Genomic DNA, 19,109 nt, shown 5'->3' with positions numbered 1-19,109 from the left:
CAGTAATGGGAGGAGGAATTCCTAGAGAATCAGACTTTGAAGGCTAGTGGGATTTGATTGCAGGACTTCGACAGGACTGGGGGAAACAGAGACTCCACTCTTGGAGGGCACACACAAAGTAGTGTGCACATCGGGACCCAGGGGAAGGAGCAGTGACCCCAAAGGAGACTGAACCAGACCTACCTGATAGTGCTGGACGGGCTCCTGCAGGGGCGGGGTGTGGTGGTGGCTCACCGTGGGGACAAGGACACTGGCAGCAGAAGTTCCGGGGAGTACTTCTTGGCGTGAGCTCTCCCAGAATCTGCCATTAGCCCCACCAAAGAGCCCAGGTAGGCTCCAGTGTTGGGTTGCCTCAGGCCAAACAACCAACATGGAGGGAACCCAGCCCCACCCCTGAGCAGTCAAGCGGATTAAAGTTTTACGGAGCTTTGCCCACCAGAGCAACAGTCAGCTCTACCCACCACCAGTCCCTCCCATCAGGAAACTTGCACAAGCCTCTTAGATAGCCACATCCACCAGAGGGCAGACAGCAGAAGCAAGAAGAACTACAATCCTGCAGCCTGTGGAAAAAAAACCACATTCACAGAAAGATAGACAAGATCAAAAGGCAGAGGGCTATGTACCAGATGAAGGAAAAAGATAAAACCCCAGAAAAACAACTAAATGAAGTGGAGATAGGCAACCTTCCAGAAAAAGAACTCAGAATAATGATAGTGAAGATGATCCAGGACCTCAGAAAAAGAATGGAGGCAAATATCGAGAATATGCAAGAAATGTATAACAAAGACCTAGAAGAATTAAAGAACAAACAAACAGAGATGAACAATACAATGACCGAAATGAAAACTACACTAGAAGGAATTGATAGCAGAATAACTGAGGCACAAGAACAGATAAGTGACCTGGAAGACAGAATGGTGGAATTCACTGCTGTGGAACAGAATTTAAAAAAAAACAACAAATGAAAAGAAATGAAGACAGCCTAAGAGACCTCTGGGACAACATTAAATGCAGCAACATTCGCATTATAGGGGTCCCAGAAGGAGAAGAAAGAGAGAAAGGACCCGAGAAAATATTTGAAGAGATTATAGTTGAAAACTTCCCTAACATGGGAAAGGAAACAGTCACCCAAGTTCAGGAAGCACAGAGAGTCCCATACAGAATAAACCCAAGGAGAAACACACCAAGACACACATAGTAATCAAACTGACAAAAATTAAAGACAAAGAAAAATTACTGAAAGCAGCAAGGGAAAAATGACAAATAACATACAAGGGAACTCTCATAAGGTTAACAGCTGATTTCTCAGCAGAAACTCTACAAGCCAGAAGGGAGTGGCATGATATACTTAAAGTGATGAAAGGGAAGAACATACAACCAAGATTACCCTACCCGGCAAGGATCTCATTCAGCTTCCATGAAGAAATCAAAAGCATAACAGAGAAGCCAAAGCTAAGAGACTTCAGCACCACCAGACCAGCTCTGCAACAAATGCTAAAGGAACTTCTCTAAGTGGGAAACGCAAGAGAGGAAAAGGACCTACAAAAACAAACCCAAAACAATTAAGAAAATGGTCATAGGAACATACATATCGATAATTACCTTAAACATGAATGGATTAAATGCTCCAACCAAAAGACACAGGCTCGCTGAATGGATACAAAAACAAGACCCATATATATGATGTCTACAAGAGACCCACTTCAGACCTAGGGACACATACAGACTGAAAGTGAGGGGATGGAAAAGGATATTCCATGCAAATGGAAATCAAAAGAAAGCTGGAGTAGCAATACTCATATCACATAAAATAGACTTTAAAATAAAGAATGTTACAAGACAAAAGAAAGGACACTACATAATGATCAAGGGATCAATCCAAGAAGAAGATATAATGATTATAACTATATATACACCCAACATAGGAGCACCTCAATACATAAGGCAACTGCTAACAGCTATAAAAGAGGAAATCGACAGTAACACAATAATAGTGAGGGACTTTAACACCTCACTTACACCAATGGACAGATCATCCAAAATGAAAATAAATAAGGAAACAGAAGCTTTAAATGACACAATAGATCAAATATATTTAATTGATATTTATAGGACATTCCATCCAAAAACAGCAGATTACACTTTCTTCTCAAGTGCACATGGAACATTTTCCAGGATAGATCACATCTTGGGTCACACATCAAGCCTCAGTAAATTTAAGAAAATTGAAATCATATCAAGTATCTTTTCTGACCACAACGCTATGAGATTAGAAATCAATTACAGGGAAAAAAAACGTAAAAAACCCAAACACATGGAGGCTAAACAAAACGTTACTAAATAACCAAGAGATCACTGAAGAAATCAAAGAGGAAATCAAAAAATACCTAGAGACAAATAACAATGAAAACACGACGATCCAAAACCTATGGGATGCAGCAAAACAGTTGTAAGAGGGAAGTTTACAGCTATACAAGCCTACCTCAAGAAACAAGAAAAATCTCAAATAAACGCTCTAACCTTACACCTGAAGGAATTAGTGAAAGAAGAACAAACAAAACCCAAAATTAGCAGAAGGAAAGAAATCATAAAGATCAGAGGGGAAATAAATGAAATAGAAACAAAGAAAACAATAGCAAAGATCAATAAAACTGAAAGCTGGTTCTTTGAGAAGATAAACAAAATTGATAAACCATTAGCCAGACTCATCAAGAAAAAGAGGGAGAGGACTCAAATCAATAAAATTAGAAATGAAAAAGGAAAAGTTACAACAGACAACACAGAAATACAAAGCATCCTAAGACACTACTACAAACAACTCTATGACAATAAAATGGATGACCTGGAAGAAATGGACAAATTCTTAGAAAGGTATAACCTTCCAAGACTGAACTAGGAAAAAATAGAAAATATGAACAGACCAATCACAAGTAATGAAATTGAAACTGTGACTAAAAATCTTCCAGCAAACAAAAGTCCAGGACCAGGTGGCTTCACAGGTGAATTCTATCAAACATTTAGAGAAGAGCTAACACCCATCCTTCTCAAACTCTTCCAAAATATTGTGGAGGAAGGAACACTCCCAAACTCATTCTGTGAGGTCACCATCACCCTGATACCAAAACCAGACAAAGATACTACAAAAAAAGAAAATTACAGACCTATATCACTGATGAATATAGATGCAAAAATCCTCAATAAAATACTGGCAAACACAATCCAACAACACATTAAAAGGATCATACACCACGATCAAGTGGGATTTATCCCAGAGATGCAAGGATTCTTCAATATACGCAAATCAATCAATGTGATACACCATATTAACAAATTGAAGAATAAAAACCATATGATCATCTCAATCGATGCAGAAAAAGCTTTTGACAAAATTCAACACCCATTTATGATAAAAACTCTCCAGGAAGTGGGCATAGAGGTAACCTACCTCAACATAAAAAAGGCAATATACGACAAACCCACAGAAAACATCATTCTCAGTGGTGAAAAACTGAAAGCATTTCCTCTAAGATCAGGAACGAGACAAAAATGTCCACTCTCACCACTGTTATTCAACATAGTTTTGGAAGTCCTAGCCATGGCAATCAGAGAAGAAAAAGAAATAAAAGGAATACAAATTGGAAAAGAAGAAGTAAAACTGTCACTGTCTGCAGATGACATGATACTATACACAGAGAATCCTAAAGATGCCACCTGAAAAGTACTAGAGCTAATCAATGAATTTGGTAAAGTTGTAGGATACAAAATTAATGAACAGAAATCTCTTGCATTCCTATACACTAATGATGAAAAATCTGAAACAGAAATTAAGGAAACACTCCCATTTACCATTGCAACAAAAAGAATAAAATACTTAGGAATAAACCTACCTAGGGAGATGAAAGACCTGTATGCAGAAAACTATAAGACACTGATGAAAGAAATTAAAGATGATACGAACAGATGGAGAGATATAGCATGTTCTTAGATTGGAAGAATCAATATTGTAAAAATGACTGTACTACCCAAAACAATCTACAGATTCAATGCAACCCCTATCAAATTATCAATGGCATTTTTTATGGAACTAGAACAAAAAATCTTAAAATTTGTATGGAGACACAAAAGACCCCGAATAGCCAAAGCATTCTTGAGGGAAAAAAACGGAGCTGGAGGAATCAGACTCCCTGGCTTCAGACTATAGTACAAAGATACAGTAATCAAGACAATATGGTACTGGCACAAAAACAGAAACATAGATCAATGCAACAAGATAGAAAGCCCAGAGATAAACCCATGCACCTGTGGTCAACTAACCTATGAAAAAGGAGGCAAGGATATACAATGGAGAAAAGACAGTCTCTTCAATAAGTGGTGCTGGGAAAACTGGACAGCTACATGTAAAAGAATGAAATTAGAACACTCCCTAAGACCATACACAAACATAAACTCAAAATGGATTCGAGACCTAAATATAAGACTGGACACTATAAAACTCTTAGAGGAAAACATAGGAAGAACACTCTTTGACATAAATCACAGCAAGATCTTTTTTGATCCACCTCCTAGAGTAATGGAAATAAAAACAAAAATAAACAAATGGGACCTAATGAAACTTCAAAGCTTTTGCACAGCAAAGGAAACCATAAACAAGATGAAAAGACAACCCTCAGAATGGGAGAAAATATTTGCAAACGAATCAACAGACAAAGGATTAATCCCCAAAATATATAAACAGCTCATGAAGCTCAATATTAAAAAAACAAACAACCCAATCCAAAAATGGGCAGAAGACTTAAATAGACATTTCTCCAAAGAAGACAAACAGTCGGCCAAGAAGCACATGAAAAGCTGCTCAATATCACTAATTATTAGAGAAATGCAAATCAAAACTACAATGAGGTACCACCTCACACCAGTTAGAATGAGCATCATCAGAAAATCTACAAACAACAAATGCTGGAGAGGGTGTGGAGGAAAGGGAATCCTCTTGCACTGCTGGTGGGAATGTAAATTGATACAGCCACTATGGAGAACAGTATGGAGTTTCCTCAAAAAACTAAAAATAAAATTACCATATGATCCAGCAATCCCACTACTGGGCATATACCCAGAGAAAACCATAATTCAAAAAGACACATGCACCCCAATGTTCATTGCAACACTATTTACAATAGCCAGGTCATGTAAGCAACCTAAATGCCCATTGACAGACGAATGGATAAAGAAGATGTGGTACATATATACAATGGAATATTACTCAGCCATAAAAAGGAACGAAATTTGGTCGTTTTCTGAGACGTGGATGGATCTAGACACTGTCATACAGAGTGAAGTAAGTCAGAAAGAGAAAAACAAATATCGTATATTAATGTATATATGTGGAACCTAGAAAAATGGTACAGATGAACCGGTTTGTAGGGCAGAAATTGAGACACAGATGTAGAGAACAAATGTATGGACACCAAGGGGGGAAAGTGGCAGGTGGGTCGGGGTGGTGGTGTGATGAATTGGGCGATTGGGATTGACATGTATACACTGATGTGTATAAAATTGATGACTAACCAAGAACCTGCTGTATAAAAAAATAAAATTAAATTCAAAAATTAAAACAAAAAAAAAACTAAACTAAAATGGAATCCAGACACAGACCTTCCATCTTTCACAAAAATTAACTCAAAATGGGTCAGAGACCTAAATATAAAATGCAAAATTTTAAAACTCCTAGGAGACAGCATAAGAGAAAATCTAGATGACCTTGGACAAGGCAATGACCTCTTATATACAATACCAAAGGCATTATCCCTAAAAGAAAGAATTGATAAGCTGGGCTTCATTAAAATTAAAAACTTCTGCTCTGTGAAAGACAACATAGAGGGAAGGAGAAGACACGCCAGAGACTGGGAGAAAATATTTGCACATGACATCTGATAAAGGACTGTTATCCAAAATATACAAAAAACCCTTAAAATTCAATAATTAGAAAAGAACAACCCACTTAAAGGTGGGCAAAAGACCTGACACCTAACAAAGATATAGAGATGTCAAGCTTTTATATGAAAAGATGTTCAACAGCATATGTCATTAGGAAGTTACAAATTAAACAACAGTGAGATACCATCCTATAAGATTAGAATGGCTAAAATCCAAAACACTGCCAATATCAAATGCTGATGAGGATGTGGAACAGCAGGAACTCTCATTCATTGCTGGTGGGAATGCAAAATGGTATAATCACTTTGGAAGACAGTTTGGCAGTTTTCTACAAAATTAAGCACACTTTTACCATATGATACAGCAATTGTGCTTCTTGGTATTTACCCAAATGAGCTGAAAACTTATGTCGACACAAAAACTTGCACATAAAATGTTTATAACAACTTCATTCATAGTTGCCAAAACTGGGAAGCAATCAAGATATCCTTCAATAGGTGAATGGATAAAAAAACTGTGGTACCTCCAGACAATGAGATATTATTCGGCACTAAAAAGAAATGAATTATCAAGCCATGAAAACACATGGAGGGAGCTTAAATGCATATTACAAAGTGAAAGAACCCAATCTGAAAAGTCTACAAACCATATGATTCCAACTAGATGACATTCTGGAAAAGACTGTTAAGGACTAGGGAAGAAGGATGGGTGTGAATAGGCAGAGCACAGAGGATTTTCAGGGCAATGAAACTGCTCTGTATGATATCATAATGGTGGATATATGTCATTCATTTGTCAAGGCCCATAGAATGTACAACACCAAGGTGAACAGTGATGTAAACTATGGACTTTGTGTGATAATGATGTATCCGTGTAGGTTCATAGAGTGTTAACAAATGTACCTCTGTAGTGCAGGACCTTGACAGTGCGGGAGGCTGTGCACGTAGGGGGACAAAACTCTGTACCTTCTGTTCAATTTTGCTGAGAACCTAAAACTACTCTAAAAAATAAAGTTTATGTTTAAAAATGAAGCTAAGAGTACTTTTTCTTTAGGTTGCTGTGAGAATTAGATCTACTATACATAAAGTATCAAGTGCAGGGTCTTGTCGGCCCATCACAGTTGCCTGCTAAATCTGGACATGAAAGGTATTCAGTATTAAATCGATCTTCAAACACCTTCCTTTTCCCTTCGATTCATATTTTATAAAGTCAAATTCCCTTGAGAAAATTTCCTCTAGACTCCAAATTTCCCCATAGCTAAGGAATATGCAATTGAAATGTCCTCATCAAGACATGATATTGGTTCTTTTCCATCTATATTAATGGATCACAGTGGTAGTAAAAGCCCATAGCTTGACACCTAACTGTGGAAGCTGCTCTTGTCTGTAATCTCTGCTTGAAAATAAGATAGTTTTTTTTTTTTTTTTAATAATCCTGGAACCTTAGTTGTCATTGATTAAAACAACTGGATGCATTTTCCAGCAGTCACTCTAAGACCCTTGGCAGATTATTAAACCTCTCTATATCTCTTTTCCCACCCTTTTGAAATGAGGTCATGATACTACTCTCGGTAATAAAAAAAGATAGCAGTAGGACATTAACTGCCTATGGGACTCCGGAAGAGAGACTGAGAAACTACCAGCCAGGCTTGGTAACCCTAAGAGCTTAGCAGTATCTCTACAATGTCATAACTTTCCCTATAGTAACATTCTAAACTGCCTATCTCCCTACAGTCTTCAGCAGTACAGTGCAGTGAAAAGACAATGTACTTTCAAGTTTGACAGATGTGTCCACTCCTGTGTGACCTTGGGTACATAAACTCTCTGAGCCTTGGTTTCCTTATTTGCAAGCTGCTGATAATAATACCTATTCCATTAGGTTTCTATGAATATTAAAGAAAAATAATGTTGCTGAGTTATGTTCAATATTTTTTTTTCCTGGATAACTAAAATCAGAGAATCCTCAAGTGTGTTGTTCTTTTTTTTTTTTTCAGACAAATAAAAAAGGAGGGAGCCAAATGATTATCAGTAAGACTGAAGTCAAGAGAAGACAAATAAAAAAAAAAAGAGGTGACTCTGTTGAATTCCTGAGGTCATAAGATCAGAATAAGAGGGTGCAGATAAGAAATGTCCATCTGGTTAGTGACCTGCAATATGGTCTTGCAACACAGTGGCAGCAATTCAAGCAAACTTCCAATTCAAGAACTTGGTGATTCTGAGTCACTTCCTATAATAATACCTGAATAATACACTCCTAATCTCTGGAACCTGTGAATTTTATAGTATGTGGCAAGGGGGACTTTTTGGATTCTGGTAAGCAAAAAAAAAAAAAAAAAAAAAAAAAGCAGAGACTGGAGTCATGTGCTTTGAAAATGGAGGAAGGAACCCGAAGTACTGACAAAAGAATAAAGCCTAGAAGTTTAAAAAGGCGAGGAAACACATTCTCCCTTCCAGAGCCTCCAGTCCCACCTACACCTTGATTTTTAATCCAGTGAAACTGATTTCAGACTTCTGAACTGAACTGCAAGAGAATACGTTTGTGTTGTTTTAAGCCACTAAGGATTTGTTACAGTGGCAACAGGAAACTAATATAACTTTCATTTTGGAACACAGTTCAACACAATGAAACATAAAGTCCAACAAGCAAAGCAAAGCAAGATGGTTAGGGATATACACTTAGGGCTTTAAAAGATCATGAACTCTGACTTGATCATGCAGATTTCTCAGAACAGAAGGAACGTTCTCAACCGGCAGTCAAGTGTGGAGTAAGAAACACTGATAGGACCTGTATTACCTAAAGACAGGAGAGGATGCTCTGTAAAGTTAGCCTGTGATAGATAATTGATTTCATTTGTTTTAGCTGGAGCTTAATTTGAATTGTCTACATCAATAGAATAGCTCATACTGATTTCTTTAAAATTTAAACGAACCTCCTGGGTACCTTCCAGGTTTGTTAAAGCTGAGATGCATATTGTTCTTTTATGTTTGCAATGAAAGGTACAGACAGTGAATTTGGGACTTTATAGCTTGAGGTTAAAATATGGTTTGCATGTACAAATATTAAAAGCTAGTTAAATCTATTCACTTTTCCTCAACGGAATGCTTATCTTGTAAGTACCAGCTGCTTTGCACCAGCATGAAACATACCTCATCTCCTTGGCTTGGAATCCTACACCCTAACATTTCCAAAAAGTTGCAGTTCCTCAAATGCACCTTACATTCTTCCCTTCCATGTCTTTGCAAGTACCATGCTTCCTCCTTGAAAAGTTTTCTGTTCCTTCCCTCAACCCCCCATTATTAGGATAAAGGATGCCTACTCATTCTTTAGGCTCCAAACATAAAGCATCACCAACTCCATGAAGCTTCTGTGAACTCAATATCCCCTCCTTTGGGTGCCACGGTATACCACACACAATGCTGACTTCTGCTTCTCCGCCACTTATTGCTATGGATTGTCTGAACACCAATAGCCAGTAGGAAGAGGTGGAGAAAGAAGTCTAGGATGAAGGTTGCCACCTGCAGGAGTGAGACATGTATGTTTGGGGGTTTATAGAAAAATTCATTTAATGAAGAATCACACGAGTTGGCCCAACGATGCAAGCTCTTGATCCCTTAATTCATGTAGTCCACTATTCTTCCAGTATCCTTGTTTGGTCTCTTACTCCACAAAGTTTTACTAACATCTATATATATTTTTTTAGATTTACTAACTATTCATTTTATTTCTGCCGACTAACACTGACAGCTGCCTCTCCTCCTATAAAATAGAATTCCCCACTGAATTCCTCCTCTGATCAGTACCATCCACTCAACATTCTTCTATATTTTATATATGTTTCAAAGCTTTTCACCTTCCTTGATAAAAATTCTACCTCATTACTATCCAAATCCATACACTCTGATCAGAACTTCTCTCATTTCTCATTTGACCATCATTTCTGATTAACAACGTGTTAGTCTAAAATTCAGCTTATAGCTCACAGAATTTAGGTTGGTCCATATATGGCATGTTTATGCACAATATTGGAAAACTCATCTTTAGCTCATCTGTGTTAACTTTCCTATTTTTGCTTTATCATAAATTCATGGATAATTCATAAGATTCAATTTAACTCTATTGACTGTAATTGTTGTTTCTTGTTTTCGAATTATTATTCTTTGGCCACTAGGATCACATGGTAACTCTATATTTCGTTTTTTGAGACATCTCCATACCATTTTCCACAGTAGCTGCACCAATTTACATTCCCACAAATAGTATACGAGGGTTCCCTTTTCTCCACATCCTCGCCAACATTTGTTGTGTTCTTTTTGATGATAGCCATTCTGACAGGTGTGAGGTGATATCTCATTGTGGTTTTGATTTGCATTTCCCTGATGACTAGCGATGTTGAGCATCTTTTCATGTGCCTCTTGTCCATCTGCATGTCCTCTTTGAAAAAATGTCTATTCAGTTCTTCTGCTCAGTTTTTAATTGGGTTGTTTGTTTTTTGAAGTTGAGTTGTATGAGCTGTTTACATATGTTGGATATTAATCCCTTATCGGTCAGGTCACATCATTTGCAAATATCTTCTCCCATTAAGTAGGCTGTCTTTTCATTTTGTCAATGGTTTCCTTTGCTGTGCAGTCATTTTTAACATGGATTCCCAATATTTTAGAGTAATTGAGAATCACAATATCTAACATCCACAATGTTGTAAAATTATAATTTCTTTGTGGAGAGTGTAAATTGGCAGAAAAACTGAGACTACAAAACAAGGGAAATTTTTTAAATGCTGACAGTTTAGACGTTAACAAAGTAGTTTAACAAAGGCTCTGACTTCATTGATTGTTTCCCAAAAGATGTTTTTTTTAAACCTGGTTTCAAGTCAAGATTTAACTGTTAATATTTTGTTATAAAATGTGTCTGTGTTAAGTCTCTCCTTGCAGGCAACAAGAATCCTTGCAGTTCTTATTTGCACAAACACTGGAAACTAGTTGGATTAAAAGATATTCTTTAGTGGTTTCATAGCTGAATCAAGTGGGGACATAGCATTGTCGCTGATAAGTTGTTAAACATCATCTAACCGAACTGTGTTTATAAAAGGTGCATGTGGTCACTGTGGCCTGGCTAGTGGTTGCATGTGTAACATTTTTTTTCATTAAGAGATTCATCATTTTCAAGAAAGCTCATTCTTCCCTAAAATACTAAACTGAGATGATCTTAGCACAGTTTAATGAGAATATTATTATATATTATGCTTTATTTGGTATCATAGTATTTTATGTTTCAGGCACACATTTGTATTATGAATAACAAATTTGCTGAATTAGAGCTAATAGAGAGTGGGAGTGGGTAGGCAAGAAGAAAATATACCCAGAGCAATAATTACCAGGGTTCTTTTTCTCAAAACTAAAATTTTGGAAGGGAAAAAATGACATTCGGAGTCATTTTAGAGTTTACCTGTGAAGCTGTGACTCTGTCTGCCCTGGGTCCTCTTACTGTCTTCCTCACACTGAACTCTTTCATGAGGACCAGTAGTCCCAAGTCTGGGAGACAGGGCTCAATGAATCTCCCAGAACATCTACCTTATGGTTTATAGATTACCTTCCTGCTCTTGTGCACGCTGCCTGGACTCTGCCCCAGCTGGTTTTTCACCCTGGTTTGATGACTGCACCCTTCAGAGGAGGTCAGGATGTAACAACGGGGATATATACTTCCTGGCCATCAAAGCGTCCATAAAAATTGTAGTTATTCTCCCTTACAGGGGATGTCCCTTTGCAGTTGGTCCTCCTATGCTTTGTCTTAGATTCAGCACAAGATCCTCTTGAAACTGGTTATGTGGCTACTGGGCTTACAAAGATGCTGCCGGCAGTACAGTCATCCCCCACTTTCTTGTCTTTTTGAATCATTCTAATTATCATCTTGTCCAAACCCTGCAGACAGATCCTATTAATTTACTGCCACCCCTTCCTACCCCTTCCCATGTATTGGAGACTCTCCACTTGTTCTAAAGTAATTACAAATCTATTCATTGAAGTAACTCCTTGCAGGTTTCTTTATGGACATGAAAGCTACATGCATTTCCAAAACCAAATCTGTATTAAACCAAACATATATGGCCTGAGAGAGACTATTCCTGTGAGAATTCCAGATGGATTCATTCCTGAAGTATCTACATGCAAGTCATTTGCATCTCTGGCAGCTCCTGTTAGTTGAGCTGGGACAACAGTCTCTCTTCAGTGATCAGCTCATACCCTACTCAAACACCGAGTTACTCATGCCAAGATCTAATCATACATGCTAATCCAGATGATTTCAGGTTTCCAGGACCAAAGTAAGGGACAAAGCGTCAATAAAAGGCTGCTGAAATCAATGATTTCCCAAATTATACAGCAGTAACATCAAGAACTGTTCAGCCCTTCTGTATTCCCAGGTCCATTCCAGGTACCAACTCCAATTGGAAGAATAAGCAAGAACACATAAATATATATTTTCCCTGACTTACTGACTCTCCATGTAAACAAACCAGCAGGAGGAATTAAAAGGAGGCGCTATTTACAGGAGCCCTCCAGTGGTCAGACAAGTTAACCTTTTAGTGTATCATTCACATTATCCACAGCCAGTATTCTGTGGCAAGTTTCTCCTAAATCTTTTCTGACTTTTCACCAAAGGAGAGTTTCTTTTATCACATGACTCCACTCTCTTGTATACTTCACTGGCACCTCATCGATCTTATTATAATATTATCATCCTAAGATGGAGGACACAGGGCCAGGGCAATCAGGAATGGTTGTAATAAGGAAGAACAAAGCTGACTCCATATTAGATCTGTTTCTTTTACTTAACCTTTGTATTCTATTGCTTTTGTTTAGAGTTAAGAATGTTGCCTATAGCCTGAAATGTACAGTATAGCCCATTTTCACCCTCTGACCTTTAAGGGTATGACACTTTTCCATTCATACAGAGATAAAATGTTGCAGAACAGAGAATAACACTTGTCTTGTTGGAGGTTTATAGGAACATAGTGATCTGACTGGCATGGACAGCTGCAAGAACAAAGGATTCTGACACCAGGAAGTTTGCAACAACGAACCACACCCCTCCTTCACCTTGCCTTTAAAAATGCCTTGCTGAAACCCTTCTGAGAGTTTGGGGTTTTGCGGGGGGCATGAGCCACCGTCTCCTTGCATTGTTCTGCAATAAACCTTTCTCTGCTCCAAACTCTGACATTTCAATTGGTTTGGCCTCACTGTGCATCAGGCACACAAACCTGCGTTCGGTAACATGGTGTATAACAATTCAGAGATTATGGAATTCTTAACTCTAGTTAGTAAAACTTTGTGACCTTGTTCCCTTCATTCACACAGTTTAAAGAATGTAAGACATCCTGTCAGCTTTGTTTTTAATCTGTCTTTCTCCCAGGTCTTATTAACCTGTTCATTTTTCTTAATTTATTACCTTAATTCATTGTATTTCTACTAGATAAATTTAACACCCTTCTTTCCTACTACAAAAGAGATTCCCTCTTCAAATTTCCTCACTGATCAATATAGTACAGCCAAATTCTAACCCCAATTGAGCATCTGTTACAATTTGTGTGTGTGTGTGTTACTGGTCTAGGAACAACTTGTAAAGAAGGATTATGCCTTATTCTTTTTTATATAAATAGAATAATGTTCAAAATAGATGTTAGAAATTCTAGTGTATTAATTAATTAAATGACCAATTTTCTAGAACTTTGGGAGTGGATGTAATGGTAGCAAAAGATCCTAATGCAAAATTTATACAAGGTACAGTATTTTCACAAATTCAGGGATGCAAAAAAATTACACTTTAATTTTCTACTTTTGAACTTGATTTTTATCTCAAGTCCCCATGTGACTGAAGATGAAGAATGACTTTGGTCCAGTTCTTCTTGTTTTTCTCCCCAATGAATTCAGAATTTGAATGGCAATTCAAGATCTCCTCTACCCAATTTGCTGAGTTGCATCTAAGTTGTGGGAAGAAAAAGTGAGGGACTTTCAGAAGCAAACAGTGTCTGGACCTGAAAATATTCTGTCCACATAGATGTTCACTGAGATGTAGATAATATGACTTTTTGCCTGCTGTCACCTGCTCACTCTGGCATCTCCAGAGATGTCTGCATTTGTATCTGGTCAATGGTTTTTAAGTTCACCCTGGCAATGAACTCTTCCCCTCATCCTGACCAAGAACATTCTAAGGCCCAGCAAACCATAGCAGCCCATGTCTGCTCTACCCAGAGCTGTACAAGGTGGGGAAGGGTTGGAAGGGACATCAGTGTGCAAGTCCCTTTCATATAGAGACAGACACCAGCCCCTAATGATATTCCTCTCTTATAGGTGGAAGAGAAAGAACTAGGAGATGACAGTGGATGTTTCAAGGGGAAAACCATCTTCTCTGTACAAATAAATTTCTCAGCTTAACCTTTAAACAAAACTAAGCGAAATTTCTTTGTTGTGACATTGCTTAGAAGATTTCAGATGCTGGTATACATTATGAATCTCCAAGAGGGGGCGTACCAATGCAGCAAGTATCTAGTTTATTTGAGAAGCTCCCCTATTTGGGAAACATTGTTCCATATGCCCTGCAATTATTGGCGTGTTTTGTTACTTAATCACCAGCACAACTCATGGTAGAGATCAGGGTATGAGGTAGCAGGTAGGGCCCCTTCTCTCTGGACCCTTCCCTTTTTTTTCTTTTTGCACAAAAACAGTCCATTTATTCAAGTGTTCTCCAGCACAAGTACATTAGAAAAGAGCTTTATTATATTCTTCTGGGCACAAAGAAAAAATGTGATGAAGGTGGAACTGACAGATTTTCTACATCTGCTGTACGCACTGACCTCTTAAAAATTATTTAATAACAGCTATGTCCCAAGCATCACTTAAACAGAGATATGACAAACATCGGGGCGCAGGGGTGGGGACCCACTCAGGGCCCTCTCACACACACCCTCCCAGAACCAGACTGTGAAATGTACATTATTATTGTCAATAAATAGAGAAGCAACCCTAAAAATATACAATGGTGAAAGGATGCTGGAACCAGGAAGAAAAAAAAAAAAAGAGAGACAGAAGAGGCACTGAAGAGAAAGGAAAGAGGGCTGCGAAGGGAAGGGTCAGGAGAGGTTGGGTTTAACTTTCCATTCTAATGATACTCCGCCTAGTGATCATCATTGGCTAGTGGATCTACCTAGCAGACTGTCAGGTAAGAAATCATTCCCCATACTGCATCAGTAGCAGGAGGCATTAATATTGACAACTCCATGGGTTTACACTGCACTTTGCAGTTATTTAACCTCTTCACCACCATAACTTCATCTTATCCTTAGAACTGCTAATACGGAGAAGGGATTACTGTTCTTACAGACAAGGAAACCAAGTTTCAGATATTTATCCAAGGTCATCCAGCTGTTAAGTGATAGAACTAAGCTTGAACTCTGACCTTCCCACTTAGAGTCCCATGAGTATTTAATGATAACGGTGTTTCCTTTCCATTCTGAAACTCCAGCAGGGAGTAATTTGTTCCACCCTCCACTGCTGCCAGACAATCACTCTAGGTAGAGCAGTACTCATTATTTTTCTGAAGGGAAAACACAGTGTTAACTCAGACAACATAATTTTATGGTCTGAACGAAAAATCATTTTTTTGCTCCTGTCAAATTCAATTTATATCACAAGACTAAATAAAAATTTTATGTACTGGGTGAAGGAAAAATAGAGAGAAAATGTCCTCAGTGGACAAGCTTAAATTATCTCCCATTTGAAAGAGTTTATTTCCCAGATAGTTTCATCAGGCTTTTTAATTAAGAGCAAATTATTCATCTAGAGTCAGTAATTTGCCAGTGGCCTCTTCTTAACACTCCGGTCTAAGGTGACAGAAATGACAATGGGATTTTCAAATTAAAAACATCAAGCTTTTGCAGATACTGGGCCCTTCAATTCAGTAACTGGGTCAGAGAAAGGAGGTGACCTAGGTGAAACAATGATATTTTAGCCAAATTTCTCTCCTAAATTTAAGGCTCAGAGATGTTTAAGAGGTCTTAAGTTTGACAGGAAATGACATTGGAGATTGAAGACACCCGGTAACACGTATAAACAAGAATATGTATGCAAATATACCAATATATATGTGTGTATATATATGTATACATGTGTGTTTATATAACATAATATGAGCATGGAAAAAATTCAGAAAGATACTTCCTAAGTTGTTAATATGATGTTATTATATATTATGCAGTAGTTGAAAGTGGGATGGCCAAAAGGTAAGGTGGAAAAGGAGAGGAGAGCAAAAGAAAAACCAGAATTGAACCCCAAAGGGAAAGTATTTTATTCATTTATGTAAGCTTTTATATAAGTGTGTACAAATCAAAATTTAAGGGAAATAATACAACAGGAGATTGTTGAGATACTAAAGCATTTGAGAGCTCTGAAGAACAAACACTGTGTCAGGCGGTTGCAGAAGATGGAGCTGGAGAGCTGGGCAGAGGCCTAAGTAAGGAAGGCTAAAATGTAGAATGTAGAGTCGAGACTTCCTCCTGAGGTCAAGTGAAAGCCACTAGAAGGGTGACTGGTTCAAACTCAGGTTTTAAGCAGGTCATACTCCCAGTGGTGTCATGATTAGACAGGGTAGGGGAGGAGGGAACTAATGGCCTAAGAGGTGATGAGTTCCTGCACCAGGGCAGTGGTAATGGGATTGGTTGGAAGTATAGCATTCAGAAAAAAAAAAAAAAAGGTGCTACAACCATTATTATGTCCCCTACTACTACTTTACGCATTTACTACTATTACTACATAATTACTACCACTATAACCTAACTGTTACTCTTTAATCAGCACTTACTGTGTACCAGGCACTGTGTCAAGAACTGTATTTTTTATTATCTTAATTAACTTTAACAGTAACTCTGTAAGACAGGCACTAGACTGCCGATTATTATACAAAGCATCACTTGAGGCATGAGAAAATGAACCTCACAAAGAGAAGAATCAAAGAGAAACCACAATTTGCAAGACAAACATGGCTTGCAAACCAAGCCATGATGTGCAACAGGAACTACCTACACTCAAAGTATTTTAACACCAACTCATTCATACCCAAATATTCCCCCAAAAGATCACCGTGCCACAGTGATTTCACAAAGATTCATACATCCCCAAGGTAAGATCCCTAATTCTTCCAGCAAATCACCTAGTTTACAAATTCGAACCCTGTCCAGAACATACGTATTAGTTCATACACTGAAACCACTCCATGACTGACTCCAGCCTCTAAAATCCTCTAAGTCCCATCCCTGATCATTAGAGAAATTCAAGTCAAAACCACTATGAGACATCACCTCACACCAATTAGGATGACTATTACTAAAAAAAAAAAAAAAAAAAAAAAAATGAAATAACAAGTGTTGGTGAGGATGTGGAGAACATGGAACCCTTGTGCACTGTTTGTAGGAATGGAAAATTGTGCAACCACTATGGAAAACAGTATGGTGGTTCCTCAAAAAATTAAAAATAGAATTACCATATGATCCAGAAATCCCAGTTCTGGGTATATATCCAGAAAAACTGAAAGCAGTATTTTGAAGAGTTATTTGCACAAACATGTTCATAACAGTACTACTCACAATAGCCAAGAAGTAACCCAACTGCCCGTCTATAGAAGAATGAATAAACAAACTGTGGAATATACATACAATGGAATATTATTCAGCCTTAAAAAGGAAGAAATCCTGTCGCATGCTACAACATGCATGAACCTCAAGGACATTATGCTAAATGAAATAAGCCAGTCACAAAAAGACAAATACTGTATGATTCCACTTATATGAGCTATCTAGAATAGTCAAATCCATACAAAAAAAACGAGAATGGTGGTTACCAGGGTGTGGGGGAGAGAAAGGATAGAAAATTATGGTTTAAGATGTATAGTTTCAACTTGCAAGATGAAGTTCTGGAGATCTGTTGCACAATGTGAGTGTACTTAACACCACTGAACTGTACACTTAAAAATAGGTAAAACGGTACATTTTATGTTATGTGTTCTTTGCCACAATTAAAAATTCAAAACAAAACACACTCTAAGCCCCTTTCTGTAACCTCCTTCTTTGGAGACTCTACTGAGACTGTCAAGATGCTGCTCTTCCATTCAAAACAAGTTCATAAACCCAGCTCTTTATGAGCAGCAGCCTTCCCTAATAGCCTTGGAGGGACTGTGACAGTATGCCGAGTACACCCTGTAGGTCCCAAGTTCTCGAATGCAGGGATCAAGAGCACGGGCTCTGCAGCCCTAGCTTGCTACTCACTAACTATGAAATTTGGGGAAATTTATGAAAACGTCTCTGATCCTCATTTTTTCACCTAGGGACTGGGAATAAGAGTGTTTATTTCATAGGGCCATAAAGAGCATTAAATAGGATAAATGAAAGCATCTGGCATGGTGCTGAGCACCCAATAAGTAGGTGCTTAATCAGTGCAGCTGGTGATATTGCTCCGTGCCCATTAATTCCGTGCCTCCCACCACTTCCATCATCCTGAATGAAAAGTGGAAAGGACTCCTTCCCCCCTCCACCTGATGTTTCCTTCCTGGTTATTTCCTTAACCACCATTTATTAAGCTCCTGCTAAGTGTCAGGCTCTGAACCATGTGTTGGGAGTGTGATACAGAGGTGCTCCATATAAAGGAGTTTCACTTCTGGTAGAAGAGGCAAACATGCACCCAAGCAACACAAAGAAGTAGACTAGAAGTGTGGGGTGGGAGAGGAAATGTTGAGAGTGGAGTGAGCACAAGACCATCCACTTTCAGGGCTCCAAATTAAAACACCAGACTTATGAAACTGCTTTAAACCCCAACTGCAGGAAAAATAATCTAATAATAATAATATAATAAATTGGTTTAATTCTGAGAGCTTGAAAATAAGCTGGATAAAGGAATCAAAGACAGAACCCATCAGTTTTGTTTCTTCTTCACAAGACCTTTGTTCTTTTAAAAATAATTCCACAGTGTGTGTGTGTGTGTGTGTGTGTGTGTATACATACACACACACACAATGGAATATTACTCAGCCATATAAAGGAATGAAATAATGCCATTTGCAGCAAAATGGATGGACCTAGAGATCATCATACTAAGTGAAGTAAGTCAGACAAAGACAAATATCATATGAAATCACTTATT

General features: G+C 38.0%; 1 long non-coding RNA gene across 1 annotated transcript in view; it reads right to left on the bottom strand.

Annotated features, from left to right (window-relative positions):
- The window catches only part of LOC118899975, a 425,764-nt gene that overhangs the window by 311,260 nt on the left and 95,395 nt on the right, over nt 1-19,109 (bottom strand). The gene's annotated exons all lie outside the window — the stretch shown is intronic.

Source organism: Balaenoptera musculus, chromosome 8, assembly GCF_009873245.2.
Source record: "Balaenoptera musculus isolate JJ_BM4_2016_0621 chromosome 8, mBalMus1.pri.v3, whole genome shotgun sequence".
NCBI classification, from domain to species: domain Eukaryota; kingdom Metazoa; phylum Chordata; class Mammalia; order Artiodactyla; family Balaenopteridae; genus Balaenoptera; species Balaenoptera musculus.
Note: the sequence above shows the minus strand (reverse complement) of the source record. Positions and strands in the feature narration are given on the sequence as shown.